This window comes from Lissotriton helveticus, chromosome 6 (assembly GCF_964261635.1).
Source record: "Lissotriton helveticus chromosome 6, aLisHel1.1, whole genome shotgun sequence".
In the NCBI taxonomy this organism is placed as follows: domain Eukaryota; kingdom Metazoa; phylum Chordata; class Amphibia; order Caudata; family Salamandridae; genus Lissotriton; species Lissotriton helveticus.
The window spans coordinates 401,184,262-401,202,669 of NC_136067.1; the positions used below are offsets into that span (position 1 = coordinate 401,184,262).

An 18,408-nucleotide genomic window follows, 5' to 3' on the forward strand; every position below is an offset into this window, starting at 1 on the left:
AGAGGGTTCTGTGTCCAGACGTGACGTCGCGTGACGTTATGCTGCACACACCGCTGCAGGACTTCTTCCTGGCACTGGTGGTTCTATTGAGTCTTCTTGTGCACCTAAAAGCAATGGAAGACAGAGGAACATCAGTTCAGTTATACACCCCAAAAAATCGACAAAACACAGAAAAATGAGCACAATCCCATGCCATCCATGATGTTTACATTGAAGACACCCCACAGAAAGACTAGGGACATGCAAGTATGCAACACTCACTACCCCTGGGCATAAGGGATGAAAAGTAGGCAAAATAAGTGCAGGCCTCAGACACTGCCTCTCCTCAAAATGGCCCCCTTACACCCCAAGCACATGTTGCCTGTACCAGCCAGCACTCAAGATGGCCACCACCACCACCCACATGGCCAGTCCACATCAACAGTACACCCCCAAAAAACAGAAAAACAGCCAGAAATCACCACAATCCAATGCCATCCATGATGTTTACATCAAAGAGAGTGAGACAACACCACAGGCACACTCAGTCCATGCACCACCACCACCCCTGGGCAAGCAAAAGGCCACACCAGCAGCCCCCCAAAAACGACAAAAAACAATAAAATAAGCACAATCCCAGCCCATCCATGGCCTCAATTATGTTTAAATTCAAGAAGACACCCCACAGAAAGACTAGGCCCATGCAACACTCACCACCCCTGGGCAAAGGGCCACACCAGCAGGCCCAAAAAAACGACAAAAAACAATAAAATCTGCACAATCCCAGCCCATCCATGGCCTCAATGGTGTTTAAATTCAAGAAGACACCCCACAGAAAGACTAGGCCCATGCAACACTCACCACCCCTGGGCAAAGGGCCACACCAGCAGGCCCAAAAAAACGACAAAAACCAATAAAATCTGCACATTCCCAGTCCATCCATGACCTCAATGGTGTTTAAATTCAAGAAGACACCCCTCAGAAACACTAGGCCCATGCAACACTCACTACCCCTGGGCATAAGGGATGAAAAGTAGGCAAAATAAGTGCAGGCCTCAGACACTGCCTCTCCTCAAAATGGCCCCCTTACACCCCAAGCACATGTTGCCTGTACCAGCCAGCACTCAAGATGGCCACCACCACCACCCACATGGCCAGTCCACATCAACAGTACACCCCCAAAAAACAGAAAAACTGCCAGAAATCACCACAATCCAATGCCATCCATGATGTTTACATCAAAAAGAGTGAGACAACACCACAGGCACACTCAGTCCATGCACCACCACCACCCCTGGGCAAGCAAAAGGCCACACCAGCAGCCCCCCAAAAACGACAAAAAACAATAAAATAAGCACAATCCCAGCCCATCCATGGCCTCAATTATGTTTAAATTCAAGAAGACACCCCACAGAAAGACTAGGCCCATGCAACACTCACCACCCCTGGGCAAAGGGCCACACCAGCAGGCCCAAAAAAACGACAAAAAACAATAAAATCTGCACAATCCCAGCCCATCCATGGCCTCAATGGTGTTTAAATTCAAGAAGACACCCCACAGAAAGACTAGGCCCATGCAACACTCACCACCCCTGGGCAAAGGGCCACACCAGCAGGCCCAAAAAAACGACAAAAAACAATAAAATCTGCACAATCCCAGCCCATCCATGGCCTCAATGGTGTTTAAATTCAAGAAGACACCCCACAGAAAGACTAGGCCCATGCAACACTCACCACCCCTGGGCAAAGGGCCACACCAGCAGGCCCAAAAAAACGACAAAAAACAATAAAATCTGCACAATCCCAGCCCATCCATGGCCTCAATGGTGTTTAAATTCAAGAAGACACCCCACAGAAAGACTAGGCCCATGCAACACTCACCACCCCTGGGCAAAGGGCCACACCAGCAGGCCCAAAAAAACGACAAAAAACAATAAAATCTGCACAATCCCAGCCCATCCATGGCCTCAATGGTGTTTAAATTCAAGAAGACACCCCTCAGAAACACTAGGCCCATGCAACACTCACTACCCCTGGGCATAAGGGATGAAAAGTAGGCAAAATAAGTGCAGGCCTCAGACACTGCCTCTCCTCAAAATGGCCCCCTTACACCCCAAGCACATGTTGCCTGTACCAGCCAGCACTCAAGATGGCCACCACCACCACCCACATGGCCAGTCCACATCAACAGTACACCCCCAAAAAACAGAAAAACAGCCAGAAATCACCACAATCCAATGCCATCCATGATGTTTACATCAAAGAGAGTGAGACAACACCACAGGCACACTCAGTCCATGCACCACCACCACCCCTGGGCAAGCAAAAGGCCACACCAGCAGCCCCCCAAAAACGACAAAAAACAATAAAATAAGCACAATCCCAGCCCATCCATGGCCTCAATTATGTTTAAATTCAAGAAGACACCCCACAGAAAGACTAGGCCCATGCAACACTCACCACCCCTGGGCAAAGGGCCACACCAGCAGGCCCAAAAAAACGACAAAAAACAATAAAATCTGCACAATCCCAGCCCATCCATGGCCTCAATGGTGTTTAAATTCAAGAAGACACCCCACAGAAAGACTAGGCCCATGCAACACTCACCACCCCTGGGCAAAGGGCCACACCAGCAGGCCCAAAAAAACGACAAAAAACAATAAAATCTGCACAATCCCAGCCCATCCATGGCCTCAATGGTGTTTAAATTCAAGAAGACACCCCTCAGAAACACTAGGCCCATGCAACACTCACTACCCCTGGGCATAAGGGATGAAAAGTAGGCAAAATAAGTGCAGGCCTCAGACACTGCCTCTCCTCAAAATGGCCCCCTTACACCCCAAGCACATGTTGCCTGTACCAGCCAGCACTCAAGATGGCCACCACCACCACCCACATGGCCAGACCACATCAACAGTACACCCCCAAAAAACAGAAAAACAGCCAGAAATCACCACAATCCAATGCCATCCATGATGTTTACATCAAAGAGAGTGAGACAACACCACAGGCACACTCAGTCCATGCACCACCACCACCCCTGGGCAAGCAAAAGGCCACACCAGCAGCCCCCCAAAAACGACAAAAAACAATAAAATAAGCACAATCCCAGCCCATCCATGGCCTCAATTATGTTTAAATTCAAGAAGACACCCCACAGAAAGACTAGGCCCATGCAACACTCACCACCCCTGGGCAAAGGGCCACACCAGCAGGCCCAAAAAAACGACAAAAAACAATAAAATCTGCACAATCCCAGCCCATCCATGGCCTCAATGGTGTTTAAATTCAACAAAACAGTTGTATCATGCACCCATAACCAACCCTGGTCCTACTGGATACTGTGGCTACCCACAATATAATTTATTTAATTTTCTGAAAAAGTTCCAAAATTGTACTTGCAGCAACTGTAATGCCCCAAACAAACTTACTTGTGAAAGTTGATTTCTAATCCAAAAGTGATCCAAAGACAGTCAAAAAGGCCTCAAATCCAAATATCCAGCAGCACCCACAAAAAGTAATCCTTCCAGCTCCAGATCCAAATGAAAGTGACCAGGAGATGGACAAAGCACTGGGAGGAGCCTGCTGGACAGGAACAGGAAGTTGGAGACTGTGGGGCACTTCCTTCCTCCCCCCCCCCCAAAATGGACTCCTTGCAAAAAAAAAGGCCATGCAAATGTCAACCTGAGGAGTGATTCTGATAAAAATCATAATTTTCTGAAGGTTTATCCTGTTTGCTGGTGATTTTCTTGTGCGAAATTGCAAAATCTCTATTTCGCAAGTGCGAGATTGTTCCTTTCCGCCGCAACTACATGTTCGCAATTGCGAACTCTCGCGAGGTGTGCTGTGCAAGGTGGCAAGCCGCGAGTACGTATTCGCGGGCGACAAACTCCCGCGGGAACACGCAGCAAGATCTAAAATGGCGCGTCACTCGCAAAGAAAAACAACTCGGCAAACGCTAAAATGACGGAAAGTGAACGCCGTGCACCACGCCGCGCGCCGCAACCAAGCAAAAAATCCGCCGCGAGCGGATTCACGGATTTTCGACAAATTCGCGAGCGTTCGCGGATTGCGGATTTGCCGAAAATCCGAAAAATCCGCGAGCGGAGCGGATTTTACGCCCATGCTTAATACTCATTCCTTTGTTTCCTTCCACAAGAGATTGATGATCATGATGTACTATTTATCACCCAGATGAATGTTGTCCTTGTGTAGTATTTGTCAAACCTTTCCCCAAATTCCCTTTCCCATCCATTCACCCCTAACTCTCATCCCCCAGGAAGTGTGATTTATTGAGGTGTGGCTTAATTTATACCATCAAGGGATCACACATTTGGTGGGGCAGATGTAGTGAAAGCAATACCAATTGACTGCAGTATCTTCTATTACCTAAACAATAGCCCACACTGACCCCATTTACCAACTCACACATTAAAGTGATCTATATATATTTGATCTAGAACAAAAAACATCAGTCACATGCATCATCATTCAGGCCTGATGTTGTGTAACCATAAACGCCTAACCATGTCCGCTCCAGACTTTGAGTCCAGTTTTCATGACTAGAGGATTTTGTAACTTTAGTTTTAATTAGATAGTATCTCTCCATTGCTCAGAAGTTAGTTTTGCTATTTTCTGTTATTTCAGTACTATCAGGAATTCTTTGTTGTGTCATGTAGTAGTCTGGTCTCAATTCTTTGTAAAGCTTTGATATGTATAACCCACTAACTCAGTGTTTTTATTTTCTTTTAGTTGCCTTCCAATTAATCCTACAGTTGGAGCTCACCTGGGTAGAAGTGGGACCACGCTTGTGAAGTGATGCCTTGCCTGTTATTGTTTCATCTATATTCAGGTATGACAACTGTGGAGTGAAGTAAACTAGTTAACTTAGTAAGTAAGTAACTAACTACTTCTGCAAGTAATTCTTTATCTAGGTTGTTGGAGACAATATAGCTCATGACAGCATCCCCCCTGATGGTAAAGATATTTACAGAGGTATGACAAACTATCACTAAGCAGTATGCACTCCTAGAAGCAGTTAAACAGGCTGTGTAAAAACTAAAGGCCGCAAGGCAATGTAAAACCCCCAAAACTACTTCAGACATACATTTTAATGAAATATAATAATTTTACCATTTATTTTTTTACAAAGAAACCTGCCCTCTCCAACTACAACAGACCCACCCCTAATCCCCAAACAAATTAAGCCAACCACCAATGTCCAAAAATGTCCAACAAATAAAAAACACGGTCCCAACTCATTTTTGACCCTCTCCACCCACAACAAGTCCCTCCCACCAAAACAAAAAATTACAAATAGGACTAAAAGGGGGCATTGTCCATTTGGGTCAGAAGCTCGTCCAGGCTCTTCTCCATCCTGATGAGCCAACTGTCCATAGCATCCAGCCGCTGCAGGGTGCCCTGCAGAAATGGCCTGTCAGAGCTGGGGCAGCAGCAGTTGTTGTCAGGGCCCCATCAACTGGCGGTGGTACTGGCGATGGGATGGCTGGGAGGCTGGAGGCCTGAAGGGGACCAGCTGCACTGGACCCGGCAAAGAGAAAGTTGTTTCCGCCTCTTCTTCTTCCAGGACCACCAGCCGCCAGTACTTTTGGTGGCTATGGTCCAGCTTCTGCGCCAAAGAAGGGCTGCTATCACCTGCCTGTTGTGTGCTATGGGTGGACTATCAAGAGTAGCTATATTGAGAAACAAAAGAAAAAAGACAAATTGTAACTAATGCTTTGTCCAAACAAATAGTGTAAAATTAGTGTTAGGCCCCATAGCAGTGCAATGCTGGTCCCCTGAGGCGATTGGAATTTGATGTGATTATGATTAAGAGAGTCACAAGCAGTGGCAGCTGGTGACATTTGAAAGTGGTGAGGTATAAAATTTCAGGATGAGTGAGTAGGAAAAGTAGTACCGAAGGAGTGGAAAAGTAGTACGGAAGGAGTAATATTTTATGTACTCTTGCATTTCTTTGTGAATCGGTCCTGAAACGTCCAATCCTATTAGTAGAAGTGCAAAAAGGGCACCACTCCATTTTATTTGTACTAATTGAGAATCCTAATTCCCTTAATATTCCCATTCGATTCCCATTTTGGATGTTTTATGGCCAATTCAGAAAGGCATGTAAGAGTATGTAAAAGAGTACTATAGGAGTACTTACTAACTTACGTACAGCAAAAGACCTTTGTGCATAGGCCCCAATATATTCATAACTGGACTACTGTGTATGATCATCAATTAAGTGTATATTATATCATCTTTGTACTACAGACTTATACTATAGACTTTTACAACAGTCTTTGTCAATACTACAGAATGCCACAGAATATGTCAACCTTGTGCTACAGAATATATAGTTTTTGAACAACAAATATGTTCTTGGCTGTGCTAGACAATCAAATTCATCAATAAGTGCTACTGCAGACAATCGATTGTGCTAGGTATTATAACATAACCCATCAATATGCTGAACACTATGCCCATCACTGCATTTCAGTCCCAGTCCATAATTGTATTGCATTATTTGGTCATCCCTGTGCCAGAAAAGTGTCCATTTCTTTTTGAAAAACACACAGAAGGCCTTTTGGTTTTTGGAAGAAAACAAATAAGAAGTAACAATGCATGATTTAAAAGTTTCAATACTGATTACAAAGCCTAATCACTCTATGTTTTTACTTTTTATCATATAGATACACAAAGGAAGGATAGTGCAAAAGGTTAATACATTTCTTCACTTCCAACTCAGAGGAAAACATACATTTTTAGAAATGGAGGGCTTCAAAGCCCCCAGCTGGCATGGCAGGGATGTGAGTGACAGGCTACTTGAGGGAGCAGAGAGGCATGAGACGGTGGGGAAATATAAACAGATTGGGAAGAGGCCAGATAGACAGTGAGAGTGTGGAATTCAAGAGAGACAAGGCTGGCTGGGTATTTAGAATGGATAGACTGGGAGTAAAAAGGGAGAGACAGAGGGAGAGGGGAGACTGGAGGAAGAGGAGATCGACCAGGTGAGAGCCGAGGGGGATAGTAGAGTAGCAGGCGTGGAGTGCAGACAGACTGGGTTAAAGGGGACACACTGAGGAGGAGCGAGGTAGCCAGAATGGGAGATGAATGATGCAGGGGTAGGGGAGAGAATCGGAGAGAGGGGCCACCCTGCGTAGAGCAGATAAATGTGGACTAGTGAGTCCAGCAAAAACAGCAGAGAAACTTGGAGAGAACATAGAGATTTGGGGGTGAGTGTACAAACTGAAGTGGGAGAGCACAGCTGAGTATCCAGTCTTCTACAACACCACATACCAGGCAAGGACTAGTGTGTGAGGCTTCTGGGCCCTCACAACACTACATGCACCATACGGTCAAAAATAACATATCAATCGAGTAGCATGGACGAGTCTCCGCAGTGAAAGCTTCCACATTGCTACTTTTTTGCATGCTTTCACTGCCGAGAATTCTCCATGCTCCAGTTTAAGCCAACATAAAAATATACCAAGTAGTTGTTACAAAACAATGCACTTATTAGTGAGGTAGCCCATCTAATGGATTATGAGGAGCCTACCCCACCCTGAGCCAGAGCAGTGTACATCCAAAAGGAAGCCTATGCATCACAGCTAAAACTCACCACACATTCCACAGTGATGTCACTGCCCTGATTTATGCCTTTTGGGCGAGAATCATCACACTCGCTCTGCACATGCACAGTTAGGTGCTCCTACCAAACAACAAATAAAATCTAAATCCTTCATAAAAGTGTACGTTGCCCTGCCATCACAGGGGGAGAGGGAGAAAAACAGCAGCTCTAGTCAAAAGCACCCATTAGCTTTTTGACTAAAGCTGCCAGTAGGTTTCTCTCCCCGTGGTGGCAGGGCAACTCCCCTTTTGCCCTTCAACACCAATCACCCTTGCTCAAAAGGTCAATTTTATGTTTTACGCACAGGTACCTCGCCTAAAAAGCACTGACTGTGTGGCAAAAAGCATTAAATAAGAATAACATCAGATATAAAAAAAACAGTGGTTTGATTTTTTTTCTTCTAAAGGCTTTGCAAGTAACTAAACAGATACTTGAGTGGAAAAGTAAATTACCTCTCATTAATGAGTAAGGCATTGTGCAATATGGAGTACACATTTTGTGTTGTGCTAAATTAATCGTGACATGCTTATTGCTAGCCAACGCATCAGGTATTTTGCTACTGTCTACAGCTGGAGCAGCTGGAGTTGACAATTATCTACTTTTGATTCCAATGGCTATGCTCTTCTCCAAATGCCTTTCTCTTTCTACCCTGACTCCAGTGAGGCAGATGAATAATAAATAAGATAGTTTGTCACACACCTCACTTATAAAATGCCAATATTATCCTGTCTGCCATAAGCAGACGTTAGGGAAAATGATGCACTGCACTATGGGGAAAGGAAAGGGCTATATAGATTGTATTTGGCAAGTTTGTTACAGTGTATTCCATAGGCCAACCATGAAACCTAATCATGCACTTAGTCCCACTTTACTCACTGGCCTCACCCACCACCACAAATTATTTACAACAAATTCCTCCACTGGGCAGTAAATAAGAAAACTTGAATTAATCTAATGCAGGGTAGGGTCGAAGGATTAGGCAGGTAGGGTCAAGATTCTGATATAGAATAGAGGGGTCACTGTTACTGCATTGATCATCGATTCATTATGTGACTATTAAGCTTTGGCTTATTCAGTCAGTGTAGTTGACAAAAGTCGAAAGGGAAAAATCTGAGAATGCGTAGAATAAATCTGTATGGGAAACCATGAAATATATTTTGAAATCCCTTCACATGGCTATAAAATGTGGCACATGCCAAGAATGGATTTTAAAAATTTTTGTTAGGCTGGGACTGAAGAACTTAGAAAAGAATAAAGAAGTGAAGTACTAAGTGGGCAAAGGGAAACACACAATTGCAATACATTGAAAACTTTGTAAATGATGCATTAACTGAAGCAGATGTGCTTTGCACAGCCAACACTGTAGTCATGAGTTGAACCATACTGCACTTCGAGCATGGGTGGTAAATTGCCATTGGCAGGAAGGGTGGTAATGAATGATGATGGGTGGGATACATCTGCCTCACTTAACAAATTCAGGGGCAGATTTACAAGCCCCTTGCGCCACTTTTGCATAACTTTTACCATGTGAAAAGTGATGCGAAATTGGCCCAAGGGCGCTGTAAATCTGCCTCTCAATAAGGTAAGGGAGTAGAACAACAATAAAAAAAAACACTTTGAACTACAGGTTTGATAACCATAAAACAAAGTAAGTGATCAGCATGTCTCTCTCTGTGAGAAAAGCTGCCTTGCTTATTCAGACAAGAAATAACTAGAATGGGGTAACCCTGTGTCCCCCAGATCCTGGGTATATGTATAGAAAGCTACAGTGGTTCTGTCTAGGGCAAAAATTACTTTACAACAAAAGAGTGAAAAAGATGCAAACCAATTAAATATTGTACAGAATCAGAAAAGAAGTCAAATTATTTTTAGAAAATGACATGTAGGTTACATGTGGTTGGAACATGATAACATTGACTATTTAATGTTTGGGAACTTCTTATTTTATATGATTTTAAAGGTATATATACACAAACAAATGGAGGCTGTGAAGTGAATAAATATATCTAGCAGACGAGTACTATCAACAGGATAGCCAAGGACTTTTTACAGATAGAAGTATACAAGGACCTAGGAGGTTTGCGACCTTCTCGGACTCCTCCTTTGGTAGTGGTTCTGACACAGATTCAGATAGAACCTCCATTAGTTGTCAAGGGAATCAGAAACAAAGGTACCAGGACAGCCAACATTTTTTAGGGGAAGGCAACCGCAGCTCCAACAGAGGGGGGAGGGCACAGAGTAGAACTGGGGGTGTCAAAGAGGATAGAACAGGGGCAGGAACAACCAAAGAGGCAACTCACGAGTGAGGTTCTACCAACCGAGATCCAAACACGTATACAAATATACAGATGGTAGTCAACATGACCCCTGTGCCACAGACACAAATCATAGACCTCATTGACACTGATGTTGGATCCACAAACCTTAGACCTGAGCTTACTTCCAACTCTACGCCTCAAAACCCAAACCCCCCAGAGACTACACATATGGGGCACTCACTTTTGCTGTTGCACCTGTACACCGGGAGTGAATCTACATCCTTGGAACATATCCACATTCCCGACCCTGCCCAAGGAATTCACAATGCCATGACGACTGCTAACCTTGATCCTATCATTAATCTGTCCGACTATAGACTTTCTGATGCTGAGAAACGCATTCTTTCCAAAGGACTAACTTTTGTTCCGACCTCTCCACTGACTCTTTCAACATCAAGTTGTAGTTACAAAGGTTTTTCAGAAAAATAAGACTCAAATATCATTTTGCCAACAAGGAGTACAACCCCACAGCTGCCGCCACTAACTTCAGACCACCATCTACCTTCACCCCTGCTGGATATCTGAAAAGTCAAAAGATCTTGGCATACGAACAGATTGTCCTGAAAGAAATGATGAACCTACTCAAAAATCATAAATATATCAAGTATAACATCAGCAGAGAAGAAAGGCTTGCCTTACAGTCATTAGGAACCAATGAGACTATTGTCATTAAGGCCGCCGATAAGGGTGGAGCTGTGGTCGTGCAGAATACACCTGACTATATACATGAGATTGAGTAACAACTAAGTATGAGAGAGAGCTACCATCTTATACCGAAGGATCCCACACTGGAGATTTAGAAACGAATTGAGAATCTGACCAAGGATGGGCTCACCCATAGATTCCTGAGTCAACACGAACAGGACTTCCTTAATTAAAAGGAACGCAGTATCCCTACAATCTACTCCCTACCGAAAGTTCACAAACACCTTGGAAAACCCCCTGGAATGCCGATTGTTTCTGGATGGTGTTCACTCCTGGAACCCCTCAACCAGTATATCAACAACTTCCTTCAACCGTGGGTTGTAAAAACCAAAACATTTGTAAGAGACACAATGTACGTCATTCAGCTACTGGAGGGTTAACCCTTTGACACCAACACCCAGCTTTTGGTGACCCTGGATGTGTCCCCACTCTACACTAGCATACCACAGATGAAGGCACTGGAAGTGACCAATGAAACCCTGGAAAAACGCCCCAGACCACGTTGGGTCCCAACAGGATTCTTGGTATCATTACTGGATATTGCAATGACAAAGAATTATTTCATCTTCAGGAACCAATATTACTACAAAGGCATCGCATTGCTCCCAGCCTAGCAATGCTTTTCATGGACTCATATGAGGATGGACACCTCTACAACCCCACCAACCCCTTCATTGACCATATCGCTGGATGGAAGTGATAAATAGATGAGGTGCTGATGACATGGTCTGGCACTGAATCACGCTTTATTGATTTCAAAGATTGGCTAAATAGCAGATCCAGCGACATCCAGTTCACAATGTCATACAGTAACCAAAACATTAACTTCTTGGTCCTAACCTTTGGAATAGAGGAATGATTATTATTCAGGGACCTCTACAGAAAGCCTATAGAAAGAAACACCCTGCTCAAGTATGATTCTTATCATCCAAGGAGCCAGAGAGCCAATCTGCCCTACGCACAATTTCTTAGGCAAAGGAGACACTGCACCCAGAGGACTGACTTCTTTAAAGAAACTGAGACCCTAACAAACCATCTCAGGGAAAGAGGATACCCCGTTGGGTTGCTCAAATGAGCAAAGAAACGAGCTTGCAGGCCAAGTCACTCCCCTCCTGCCACACAGCTCCACCTGTGAACCTCTGCCTCCGCCCCCTCAATGTGGCTCTGAGCAGGAGGTCGAGCCTGCTGTGGCCCCTGTGTGTTGCCGTTGTCAGCAGTGCCCCGTAGCTAAGCATTTGCTCTGTGCCACTTAGTGTATTACTGTTTGTTCTGTGCCACTTGTCTTGTGCCACTCAGTTTGTTCTGTGCCACTTAGTTCTTGCCAGTTTATACCCCTGTGCGTTTAACTGCTATTGCCACCTGTACGTTTTGATTTCCACTGCTGTGCCCTGTGCGTGTTCTGAGCTTCATTTTCTGCCCTATTGCCCTTGCGCTCTGCTCGTCTCCCCCACCCCGACCCCGAAACGCACCCACGGACCTTTCTCCTGCCGCACCTGCAGCTTCACCTGCAACAGAGCCACCAAACCACCACGGAGCAGAGCCAACAACCTCCGCTGCATACTCCTCAACACCCGCTCCGCACGCAAACACGCAGTCGAGCTATGGGACCTACTCGACACCTCCGCCCCAGACGTCGCCTCCCTGACTGAGACCTGGTGGAACGAATCCTCGGCCCCCGACATCGCCATTGCCATCCTGGACGGCTACAAAATCACCCGCAGAGACCGCACCAACGGAACTGGAGGAGGAATAGCCATCGTCCACAAGTCTACCCTCAAGGTCTCCACCCACACAGATGACACCCTCAGCACCACCGAACACCTACACTTCCGAATCCACACCGACCCCAACACCACCCTCAGCGGAACACTCGTCTATAGGCCCCCCGGACCCCAGACTCAGTTCAGTGAAGCCATCGCCGACCTCGTCAGCACCAACGCACTCGCCTCCACAGACTACATCCTCCTAGGGGACCTGAACTTCCACCTCGAGAACAAAAAGACTCCAACACCACCCTGATCGACAACCTTGGCCTCAGACAGCTCGTCACCAATCCCACCCACGCTGCTGGCTACATGCTTGACCCCATTTTCTCCATGACACCCACGTTTCCTACAACCACACCACCAAACCCCACTGGACTGATCACCGCTGCGTCCACTTCACCTACAAAAAGCCCACTACGCACCACCGCACCCAACGGCCGCCCCGACGCTGCTGGAGCAAAGTCACTGAGGACCAGCTGACCGCCACACTCGCCCTGAACCCACCCACCGTCCCCACCGACCCAGATGCCGCCGCCCGCAACCTCAAACAGTGGATCGCCGACTGCACCAACACCCTCGCCCCGTTCAAGAAACCTTCCAACAACCACACCAGCAAGAAAGCCGTCTGGTTCACCAAAGAACTCCAGACCTCCAAACGTACTTGCCGGAAATTGGAGAAGAAATGGCTCCATGAACGAACACCAGACAGCCACGCAGCTCACAAGGACGCCACCCGCAGTCACCACCACCTCATCAGACTTGGCAAGAGATCTTCCTTCAAAACCCGCTTGGACAACAACGCACACGACAGCAATGAGCTCTTTAACATTGTGAAAGAACTCATAAACCCCAGCGCCAACGCCAACACCAATGACATCCCACCCTCACAAGAACTCTGCGAGTCGCTGGCCACCTTCTTCCACCGCACGATCGCTGACATCCATGACAGCTTCAGCACGACAATCACCACGGCAACACCAAGCCCCACCCCACTCGTGAACTACAACAGCATCAACCGCCTGACCTCCTGGACGAACGTCAACGACGACGAAACCTGCAAGATCATGAACTCATACACTCAGGATCACCGTCCGACCCCTGCCCTCACCACATATTCAACAAAGCCGACTCAGCCATCGCACCCCAACTTCGGAAAGTGATCAATGCCTCCTTCGAGACAGCCACCTTCCCGGAAAGCTGGAAGCACGCCGAGATCAACGCCCTGCTCAAGAAACCCAAGGCGGACCCCAAAGAACTCAAGAACTTCCGGCACATCTCCCTGCTCCCATTTCCGGCGAAGGTCATCGAGAAAATCTTCAACACGCAATTGACCCGCTACCTCGAGGACAACAACATCCTGGACCCTTCCCAGTCCAGATTCCGAAGAAACCACTGCACTAAGACAGCCCTCATCGCCGCCACAGACGACATAAGGGTCTAACTTGACAACGGTGAAACATCTGCCCTCATCCTTCTGGACCTGTCAGCCGCCTTCGACACGGTCTGCCACCGCACGCTAATGACACGCCTCCAAGAAGCCGGAATCCAAGAAAAGGCCCTGGACTGGACCACATCCTTTCTCTCCGGCAGAATCCAGATCGTCCGCCTCCTTCCCTTCCGCTCCGAAGCCACGACATCATCCGTACCCCAGTGATCTTCCCTCAGCTCAACGCTGTTCAATATCTACATGGCCCCCCTCGCTCAAGTCGCCCACCAGCATGACCTCAACATAATCTCCTACGCCGACGACACCCAGCTCATCCTCTCCCTCACCAAGGACCCGCACACCACCAAAACGAACCTCCACGAGGGAATGACGGCCGTCGCCCGAATGGGTGAGGAAGAGCCGACTGAAGCTGAACTCGGACAAGATGGAGGTCCTCATCCTCGGACCCACCCCCTTGGCTTGGGACGACTCCTGGTGGCCAACCACGCTGGGAACAGCACCGACACCCACCGACCACGCACCCAACCTAGGATTCATCCTCAACTCCTCCCTCTCCATGTCAAAACAGGTCAACGCCGTCTCCTCCTCCTGCTACAACACTCTCCGCATGCTTCGCAGAATCTACAAGTGGATCCCCATCGAAACTAGATGGACGGTGACACAGGCCCTCGTCAGCAGTAGGCAGGACTACGGCAACACACTCTACACAGGTAGCCAGGCCAAACACCCACGACGACTGTTTGGCATCCAAAACACATCAACCCGACTGATCCTCAACGTCCCCCGCTGCAGCCACAACACCCCCCATCTGAGAGACCTCCACTGGCTCCCCGTTGACAAGAGGATCACCTTCAAGCTACTCACCCATGCACACAAGCCACTCCACAACACCGGACCAGCCTACCTCAACAGCAGACTCAGCTTCTACACCCCTACCCGGCAGCTCAGCTCCACCAGCCTCGACCTCGCCGCTGTCCCCCGCATCCAATAAAGACCACCGGTGGAAGATCCTTCTCCTTCCTCACCGCCAAGACCTGGAACACCCTCCCTACCCACCTACGGTAGACCCAAGACCTGCTCACCTTCAGAAGACTCCTCAAGACCTGGCTCTTCGAGCAGTAGCAGCACCCCCTCCCCTCCAGCGCTTTGAGACCCTCACGGGTATGTAGTGCGCTCTATAAATACTATGATTAATTGATTGTCCCCGAGACTCCCTCCTTGAAGTTAAACCACCTACATCAGGGCAGTATAACATTGTCTGCATCACCACGTTCATCTCAAGAAGTAATGAGATCAAAAAGATTGTGAAAAAATATTGAAACTTAGTCTACAGTGAACTTGGCACAACTGAGGATCCCATCTTTGCCTTCAAGAGAGGAAGGAACGCAAAGGACGATGTGGTAAAAGCCTACCTGAAACCATATCCACCCCTTGATATAAGGAATATGCTGGGACTACCCATGATGACCGGACACCGCAAGTGAGGCCACTGCAAGGCCTGCTCACAAACTGTGGAAGGCACATCATTTACACACCAAAACAGAACCTATAATCTTCACGTGCACACGAATTGCAATAGCAGCTATGTTATATATGCAATCAAATGCCCCTGCAACATGTTATACACAGGACAAACCACACAAAAGGTTAAGGCCAGAGTTCTACAGCACATGAGCAGAGTACAAGGGGCACCCTTAGTTGAACATTACGTTTCACTCGAACACACACAAGAAGGCCTAAAATGGTGGGTGGTGGAAAAGATACATGCACACCCCAGGGGTGGCATAATCACCACATCATTGAGCTTTAAGGCGTGCAAGTGGATTCACATTCCTAACACTGTTGACCAAGGACTGAATGAACAGGATGAGACCTTGAAACAAATGGGCCAATTGTGAAAGAATGAACATACTGCAGTAGGGACTGGCTCAACATGCCTTAAATGACTTGCATATATGTGTTCATCCCAAACACCATGACACTGAGTTCCGAGCGCCACTGCTTGTAATTTACAAACCTTTAAATGCCATAGACAGCATCTAGCTGCTGCTAGCAGCCACACTTGGTCATGGCGTGCATGCTGTCAAAGTGCACACTCCCCTGTTATGTCGGGGCCCTAGGCCCACATGCTGCTGAATAACAGACGCAGACACTGTGATTCTGGTTAGTTAACTGGCCACAAGCACGTGCACCCGGGCCCATTTATTAGCCGGGTCACGTCACTCGTGACGCCGGTGGTGGATGGGCACCCCTATGGAGTGCCCATAGGGGGTGGGCACTCCCCCTATGGGGGTGTGCCCACCCCCATAGGGGGAGTGGTTATTAAACCAGTGCCTGTCGAGACACTAGAACGTGTCTCGCAGGACACAACATTCCTCCAAAACTTTAATGAAAATAAAAACTCAATAGTTTAACCTGTAGGAGTAACTAACAGTGAAATGTACACCACAGGGTCCATCAGTTTCTTGAGCCCGGCATCAGGAAGACAGTCAACAAGGGCTGGTGAGTTTGACTGTGGCAGGATGCTTTCAACAGATGTTCATCATTTAACCTGATCGGTTCATGACACAAACTCTTGCTTGAAGATGTCATCTGCACACTAGGAACGTGCCATGTCCTTTAGTCCCTCGTGACTTCCATCGGCCGACCTGGAAGATGGTGTGTTGTGTGTAACAATAGTTCATTTACTGGGTGCGTCAAGACCATGGTGGGAGTCCATGGTGAAAGTTCACAGGATTGTTTCTAGATCGCCCGAAGTCTCTCTTAGGATGTCTTGCTATGTCCGGTGACCTGTCGGTGGGGCAATGTCTCTTTCAGCTCTCCCGCCTGGGGAGGCCCTTCTTCGGGCTTGCCACGGGACTGCTGGTAGGCTGCGATTGGGGCTGCGTATGTGCCTGCTGGGGGCAGCTGCAAGCCGCCGATGAGCCAGTAGCCAGTCTCTCACACAAACCTCAAGGGTGTATGGGTCTTGGTCAGGACATGCTCTCTCTGCCGCAGTTCGGGTTAGCAGTTCTCTTGTTGGCTGGTTTGGCACTAGTGAAGGACTCCACTCCATGTGTCTTTGAGACGGTGTTGGTAGACGCACTTGATGAGGGCTGGCATGGTAGCATTGCCAGCCGTGTGGTGAATCGGGACAACGGCGGGTGATGACTTGCCTTGATGGATGCAGGCGTCTAGTCTGGAGTCGATCACCTTAGGCAGGGAGTGGCCAGGTACCTCCATGGTCTCTGGGGAGCCACTTGCACTCATGTACTTTGACTTCTTGGGCTGTTGGGACTTTGATGACGGAGGAGTGATGAACACGCTGAGGAACGTACGACTTGAGACTCGGTTCGTGCAGGCTGTGCGGCTTACTCTTGGACTCCAGCTGTGCGGTTGCCAGTTCCTTCTTGGGTTATCCCCCTCTTCCCTTGCTGTCGCTGTGTCAGGACTCACTCCTGTGGTAGCTTGGGTTTTCTTCATCGTCCGGCCCTGCCACTCACGACTTCCTCTTCTGACCTCAGCTGGTTGTCCAATTCTTGGTGTAGACCCTCCGGTCACACTTCCATGTTTCTTGCCGAGTGCGGTGCATGGACTTGGCACTGATGATCTAGCTGCCATTGAACCTGGACGACAGGTGGCGGTGGTTAACTAGGAGAGGAAGGTTCTGGATGGACGTCGTAGCCACGTGACTGCCTCTTCTAAATCTTGTCTTGCACCTCTGGCATTTGCGGTCAGGAGCAGGGATGCCACTAGACTCCAACTGCCGACCATTGGGCTGGACGGTCTCACTGTGAAGCGATGGGAGCAACGCGGTTTGCGCTTGCGGTGGCTTACTTGTGGTTCTCCCTTGGTGCTGTTGCCAGGGCTGTCGGTCCGCCATGGTGTCTGTCTGGTGTCTTTGGAAGTGTTCTTGGCTTGTGGTTTTCCGAGTCCTTGTGCTCCTCCTCTTGTTGTCTTTGACGCACCTGCTTTTTTTCAGCTCTTCTGGGTGACACGATTTCCACTCTTCCTCTTCTCCGGGTGCAGTGACATGCACCATGTTCTAACAAGACCAACGGGCCTATTAACTTCAATGGTCTCCGGACCATTCGGGCGACTCTTTAGTCGCTCTTCTCGGCTGCATGGCAGGCAGCTTCTCAACGCTCCTACTCCAGGTGTTCCCTCTCCAGGGAATGACTTCCACGGGCAGTGGTGAGCGGTGGCGGCGGCTGGCCACGTGTGGTGTACGACTCTCCTCTTGTCAGCCTTGGGTAACTGACGACTCCTGCTTGCGGCATTGTGAGGGAGGACACTGTGCTGCATTTCACCCTTTCTGGGCTCCGTTGCCATAGCTGCTGTGGGGATGTAAGGGATCTCCCTGCTGATTCCAGCAGTGCTTCTCTTCTCTTGGAGAGGTCTCTTTCTCCTGGGTGTGCTCCTGTGGTGGCGCACTTCTGGGTGCCTGCGGCACGCACCTCGGACTGCGCCCTCTTCGTCGTCTGTTTGGGTGTCCTCTTATGGCACCTCATGTGCCTGCTGGTCCTCCATGCTGTGTTAGTCGCTCACCGCTAGGGGCATGTGGTGCGCTCTTCTTCCTTGCTG

General features: G+C 48.1%; 1 long non-coding RNA gene across 1 annotated transcript in view; it reads right to left on the reverse strand.

Moving 5' to 3' along the window:
• Positions 1-5,276: 5,276 nt before the first annotated feature.
• The window catches only part of LOC144761384 (uncharacterized), a 66,158-nt gene continuing 53,026 nt past the window's right edge, over positions 5,277-18,408 (reverse strand). Inside the window, exon 3 of the long non-coding RNA XR_013595699.1 lies at positions 5,277-5,672. This is a non-coding gene — a long non-coding RNA (uncharacterized LOC144761384). The remainder of the gene's footprint in view (positions 5,673-18,408) is intronic.